Raw genomic sequence first — 6,040 nt, 5'->3', positions numbered from 1 at the left:
TGTGAAAGAGAATCCATAATTATTATAAGAACTAGCTTATACCTATATGTTCAGTTTTAAAGGAAACAACTCCATTTCCCAAGCTAATATCCTAATGTTTCACAAAGTCTTTATCAGTGTAGGTGATGACCAGGCTGAGCCTGAGGGAGGGATCAAGCACATTATCAGCCTTGGATCTCTTCATACCCACAAGAGAACTAAGTTGAATACACAGGGGGAGGGGAAGGTAAATCTGGCATCTAAAGGAGAAAAGCTTTAGAATTGTAAACTTGTTGAATCAAATCCCAACATTGTGATGTAACTCAACAGATCTGAGGTTACACTAATTGCATTGTAGGCAGGGGTGGGTTCCACTTACCTTTACTACCGGTTCGCAACAGGAACGTGCACACCCGCTTGCTTTGCTTGTGCGCATGCTGCTGCACATGCACAGAAGCTTCTGCGCATGCGCAAAACATCCAAGATGACGTCCGGGTGGGTGGGCGGAGTCTCCCACCACCATTACTACCGGTACATATGAATCGGACTGAACTGGGAGCAACCCACCACTGATTGCAGGAAATCAGACCAAACAAACCAAACCTTACTTTTTTTCTTTTTATCACTCTTCCATACAATAGATTGCCTGTTAAAACTGACAGGAAATATATTTAAAAATCTCCCAAAGGTGCTTTTCAAAAGACAACTAGATTTCCTTAGCTTTTTCCTTGAAAATGTTTCACTTCTCATCTAAGAAACTTATTTAGTTCTGGGAGCTTCAGTTCAGTTCAGCCAGAACTGAAGAAGCTTCTTGGATGAGAAGTGAAATGTTTTCAAGGGGGAAAAAACAAGAATGTCCAGTTGCCTTTTGAAAAGCACCTTTAAATCAACCATGGCCTAGATGATTGAGAATCTCCATAGACATATTTAAAAATGGATTTTCTCAATGACTTTTTAAAGTTAGTGCTAGCCTTTTACTATCAGAAATGAAGAGTATAACCAATAAAGCAGTCAGCCTCCACTAAAAAGCTGTTTTCAGAGTAATAAGAATTTGTGAAAAAATATTCTTAAGGTGAGTTTGAACCTATTTTATTAGGACACCAAGATCTTCTCTTTCAGATCTTTTGATAAAGTGAATTTTGTCTGCTTCTCAAGATAACTTGCAATGAGCTAATTTAGATCAATAAATATTACTGGAGCTTTATAGCAATAACAATAGCACTTAGACTTATATACCGCTTTACAGTGCTTTACAGCCCTCTCTAAGTAGTTTACAGAGTCAGCATGTTACCACCAACAATCTGGCCCTCATTTGACTAACCTCAGAAGGCTGAGTCAACCTTGAGCCTGTAAGGATTGAACCACTGACAGTCAGCAGAATTAGCCTGCAATACAGCATTCTAACCATTGTGCCACCACAACTCTTATGTTCTTCCTATGTTCACAAACTCCTTTCCCAAAATTGATATTTGGTTGTACTATGTTTCAAGAGACTATCTTACTAAAACCTTTCACAGGTTCTAAACCAGGGATGTCAAACTCAAGGCCCACAGTCTGGATCTGGCTCCTGGGGTGCTTAGATAGGGCCTGCAGGGCCATCCTGGAAATAGCAAAAGACCGGCCTGCAGTGCTTCTGCTAGCGGCCCCCTGTAGCCCGTTTTTGGCCTTGATGGCCTCCTGTAGCACTCTACCAGCCAAAACGGCTGCTGGGGCCTCCAGAGGCCTCCACTGGCCCATTGCTGGCCAAAATGGGGCCTCTGTGGGCTGCATCTAGGCCTCTGAGGCTCCATTCAGGTCTCTGGAGGCCTCCCTGGGCTTGTTACAGGCTGAAATGGAGCCTCTGTGGGCCGCACCTGGGCCTCCCCAGGCCTCCCCCTCCGAATGTAGCTTTTTCAAACCTTTTTTTCAGCCCTAACGAGGTGCTAGTGAGTGAACCGATCTTCCGGGCTTTGCCTGCTCCCTCCAATTCTCAGATGTGCTTTAGAAGCTTTTTTTCAGCCCTAACGAGGCGCTAACAAGTGAAGCGATCTCCGTGCTTTGCCTGCTTTTCTCATTGCTTCTCTCTCCAAAGATCATTTGTACTTTAGAAACTGTTTTTTATTCCCAAGTAGGGGATAAAAAGTGCGCGCAAACACACTCAAAGCCGGCAAACTAATTGTTGTAGCGCGGGAATAACGAGAGGCACAAGCAGGCTAGTAACAACAGCTCTTTAATTCAGGGTGAGACTTCAGCAAAAACCACCAGGCAGCAGCCCTCTTTATATACTTTCCAGAGGCGACCAAGAACCAATCAGGATTCATTGTACATTTGAATTTCCCGCACAAAATAGATACATACATAACACCCCTCCCCTCCCAGAAGGCACTTATTCTATCTATTTACATATTTACATACAAAATCACGCAGGTGACCAGGGTGTGTCTTAATCCTGGTTGACCTGCGCAGTTCAGTTGTTAGTGAGGCGTCGAGCCGGTCGGAGGGACCTCCCGTCTCTCCCGGCTCCGCCAATGGAACCTCCTGGATTTCTCCGGAGGTGTGGCTATCTCCGGCTGGGAATGTCGGCTCGCTGGGGCGGCACTGGAACTCAGGCTTCCCAGATAAGTATTCCGGCTTACTCGGGCTTGAGGTAGCTGTGTCAGGAAGACTTGGATAGTTAGGAAACAAGTTTTCGTTTGGTAAACGTTTGCGCAACTGATCAATGTGTCTCCTCCAGATTTTACCATGCCCTATATCAACTGTGTATGATTTTGGACCGGTAATTCCTACGATGGTTCCCTCTACCCATAAGGGCCCATTAGTGTAGCTTCTGGCAAAAACTGGGGAACCTACTTCGAAATGCCTTAGTCCTCCCCCTTCCCCGATGAAGCTATCGGAGGAGTAATTAGGATGCAGTCTGTCTAGCACGTATCGTAGTTTTTGGCCCATTAGAAGCTCGGCTGGGCTGCGGCCCAAAGTGGGGCATGGGGTGGCATGCTGTACTGCTAAGAACTCATCTATCCTAGCCTGCCAGTCCCCTGCATCGAGTTGGGAGAGGGCTTCTTTGGCCGTTCTTACAAATCTTTCAGCCAGGCCATTAGAAGCCGGATGAAAAGGAGCGGATAATGCATGTCTAATGCCTAATTCGGCTAGGTAGCCTTCGAATTGAGTTGCCGTGAATTGGGGCCCATTGTCGGATACCAGAGTGTCCGGCAGTCCGTGTGCTGTGAATAGTTTTCTGAGAACTTTGATTACAGCCTCAGAAGTGGTAGATGGCATTAAGGCAATTTCGAGCCACTTAGAATATGCATCTACAATGATTAAAAAGTTCTGACCATGGAATGGGCCAGCGAAATCAATGTGAATCCTCCCCCAGGGTCCTTTTGGTTTTTCCCATTCCCAAATGGGCGCTATGGGAGGATCCGGGTGGGAGTCCTGGCAGGACCTACACTTCCCCACCCACTCAGTGACATCTTGGTCTAGATGAGGCCACCAAACATAGCTTCGAGCTAGGCCTTTCATTCGAACCACCCCAGGGTGTCCCTCATGCCGCATTTCTAAAACCCTGTGCCTTAATCGTGAAGGAACAACCACCCTGTCACCCCACAACAAGCAGCCCCCCAACATTGACAGTTCATTTTTCTTGTTAAAATACAATTGGAAATCACCACCGTCCACCTTGGTAGGCCAACCCCTCGTCACCCAGCCCATTACTGTTCGCAAAACAGAGTCCCTGGCAGAAACCCTCGCCACCTCGTTCGAAGAGATGGGGCTCGGGGAAACAATGTCAAGCAGTAAAACCGGGGCTTCCAGGGTTGGGTTGTCCAATAGTTCGGGCAAGGGACATCGGCTGAGGGTGTTAGCATGTCCTAAGGTTTTGCCCGGACGGTGGAGTAGCTTATACGAATAAGCGGCCAAGAAAATAGACCACCTGGTCATCCGGGGGGAGAGAGCCGCCGGGGTTGGTTTATCGCCAGCCAAAAGTCCCAAAAGCAGTTGGTGGTCTGTAATGAGTTCAAAGGTACGGCCAAACAAATACTCGTGAAATTTTTTGACCCCCCGCAACAGCCGCTAGTGCCTCCCTATCTATAGTTCCTTTCAGCACTAGACAGAGTGCGAGAGTAATAGGCGATGGGCGCCTCTAACCCATTCGGCAGTCTATGGCCCAAAACCGCGCCGACGCCAAAGGGGGAAGCATCACAGACTAACACTAGAGGCAGTTCAGCGTTGTATTGAATGAGGAAACTGTCCTCGGACAAAAGTCTCTTTACTGCATTGAAAGTGGTCGCTTCTCGCTTGCCCCAAACCCACGGAACGTTTTTTCCAAGGAGCCTGTGCAGAGGCTCCGCAACGGTGGCTTTGTGTTTCAAAAACATTGTATAGAAGTTGAGAAGGCCCAGGAAGGCCTGCAGCTCAGACTTGGACTTGGGGGTGGGTGCGCCTTGGATGGCCCTCACTTTGCTTTCTGTGGGGTGGATGCCTGTGCCGTCGATTCTGTAGCCTAAGAACTCTACTGAAGGCACTGCTATTCTGCATTTATTTCGTTTGAGTTTAAGTCCCACTTCTCTGAATCTGGTTAGGACTTGTCTAACCCTTTGGCCCAACTGAACTTCATCTTGTCCACTAATCAAAACGTCGTCGAAATACGGAACGACACCTGGGAGGCCTTGTAGGAGGCGCTCCATAGTACTCTGAAAAAGTCCCGGGGCGATGCTGACCCCAAACTGGAGCCTGGTGCATTTAAAGGCACCTCTGTGAGTTACTATTGTCTGTGATTCTGCCGTAGCGTCATCTACTGGCATTGCTGGTACGCCTGCGCAAGATCTAGCTTCGCGAATAGCTTGCCAGGGCCCAGGGAGTGTAGTAGATGGTGGACTATTGGAACCGGATAGGCGCTCTGCTGCAACGCCTTGTTAATCGAACACTTATAGTCGGCGCAAATTCTAATTTAGCCATCCAACCCCAGTGTAACTATTGGGGTTTCCCATTTAGCGTGATCCACGGGAACTAGCACCCCTTGCTTAATGAGCTTGTCGAGCTCCGCATCGATTTTGGGCTTTAAGGCAAAGGGAACTCGCCTTGCCTTCAGTCTAATTGGTGCTACGTTGGGGTCTAAATTGAAAGAAATAGGGGTCCCCACGTACTTGCCTAGAGTCTCTTCGAAAACGTCCCGAAACTCGTGAAGCAGGGTTTCCTTGAGTGATGATCCATTGATGTTGTGTACGCCCGTGAAGCCCATGCCGAGGGCCCGGAACCATTACATGCCCAGTAGGCTTGGTAGAGGCTTGCTAACGAAGGTCAGGGGCAGCTCTTTCTGGAACTCGCCATAGGTGACCCGGAACGTGCCTACGCCTTCGATGGGAACTCGGTTGCCCTGATAGTCGAGCAGGCGGATTTTCTGTCGGGACAGCTGGTTCTTCTGGAGTTTGGGCAGGAGTGCCTTGAGTGTTGACCAGGACATGATCGATAACGTAGACCCGGTGTCGATCTCCATTTCGCACGATTTGCCATCGATTTCTACTTCCGTGTAGACCTTCTCGTCGTCGGTAGTGCTGGCTTGGCCGATTCTCGTGCTGTAGGTCTCCCGCTTTTGAGGTTCGCGCCATTTTCTCGCGCCGTCATCTTTGATTGGTTGTTTTGAACGAGCCAGTTCTGGTTGGTCGCAGTTGTCACGTGGCTTTCGACTACGCGGAAGTTGAGCTCTGCAGACTCGTGCTAAGTGGCCTTTTCTATCGCAACACCTGCAAATGGCTTCTCTGTATTTGCACGACTGTCTCTCGTGATCTCCGCCACAGCTAGGGCAGTTCTCGTGGCAGCGGCCTTGTTCGCTCGATTTCTTTTCGGTGTGGAAGACGTCCTCATCCGACTCTTCCTCTGTGCTAGTTTGCACCTCTTCTCTGTGGACGGGGGCTGTTTTTGGCCCGTCCTTTCTTGAACTGGGACGCTGCAGTGCTTCTGACGCTTTCGTTGATGCCTCGTGTACTCGGGCTTCGTCTAGCGCGCCGGCTAGCGTTAGGTCTGGCTTGGCTAGAAGACGCCTTTGCAACCGGGTGTCTCGAACTCCGCAAATCAGTTGTTCAAGCAA

At 48.7% G+C, this 6,040-nt stretch overlaps 1 protein-coding gene across 4 annotated transcripts in view; it reads right to left on the bottom strand.

The window, feature by feature from the left end:
* POPDC2 (popeye domain cAMP effector 2) overlaps positions 1–6,040 on the bottom strand; it is a 51,930-nt gene that overhangs the window by 1,421 nt on the left and 44,469 nt on the right. The gene's annotated exons all lie outside the window — the stretch shown is intronic.

The sequence above is a fragment of the Pantherophis guttatus genome, chromosome 2 (assembly GCF_059756535.1).
Source record: "Pantherophis guttatus breed Tessera chromosome 2, ASM5975653v1, whole genome shotgun sequence".
NCBI classification, from domain to species: Eukaryota; Metazoa; Chordata; class Lepidosauria; order Squamata; family Colubridae; genus Pantherophis; species Pantherophis guttatus.
This window is presented reverse-complemented; position numbering and strand designations above follow the sequence as displayed.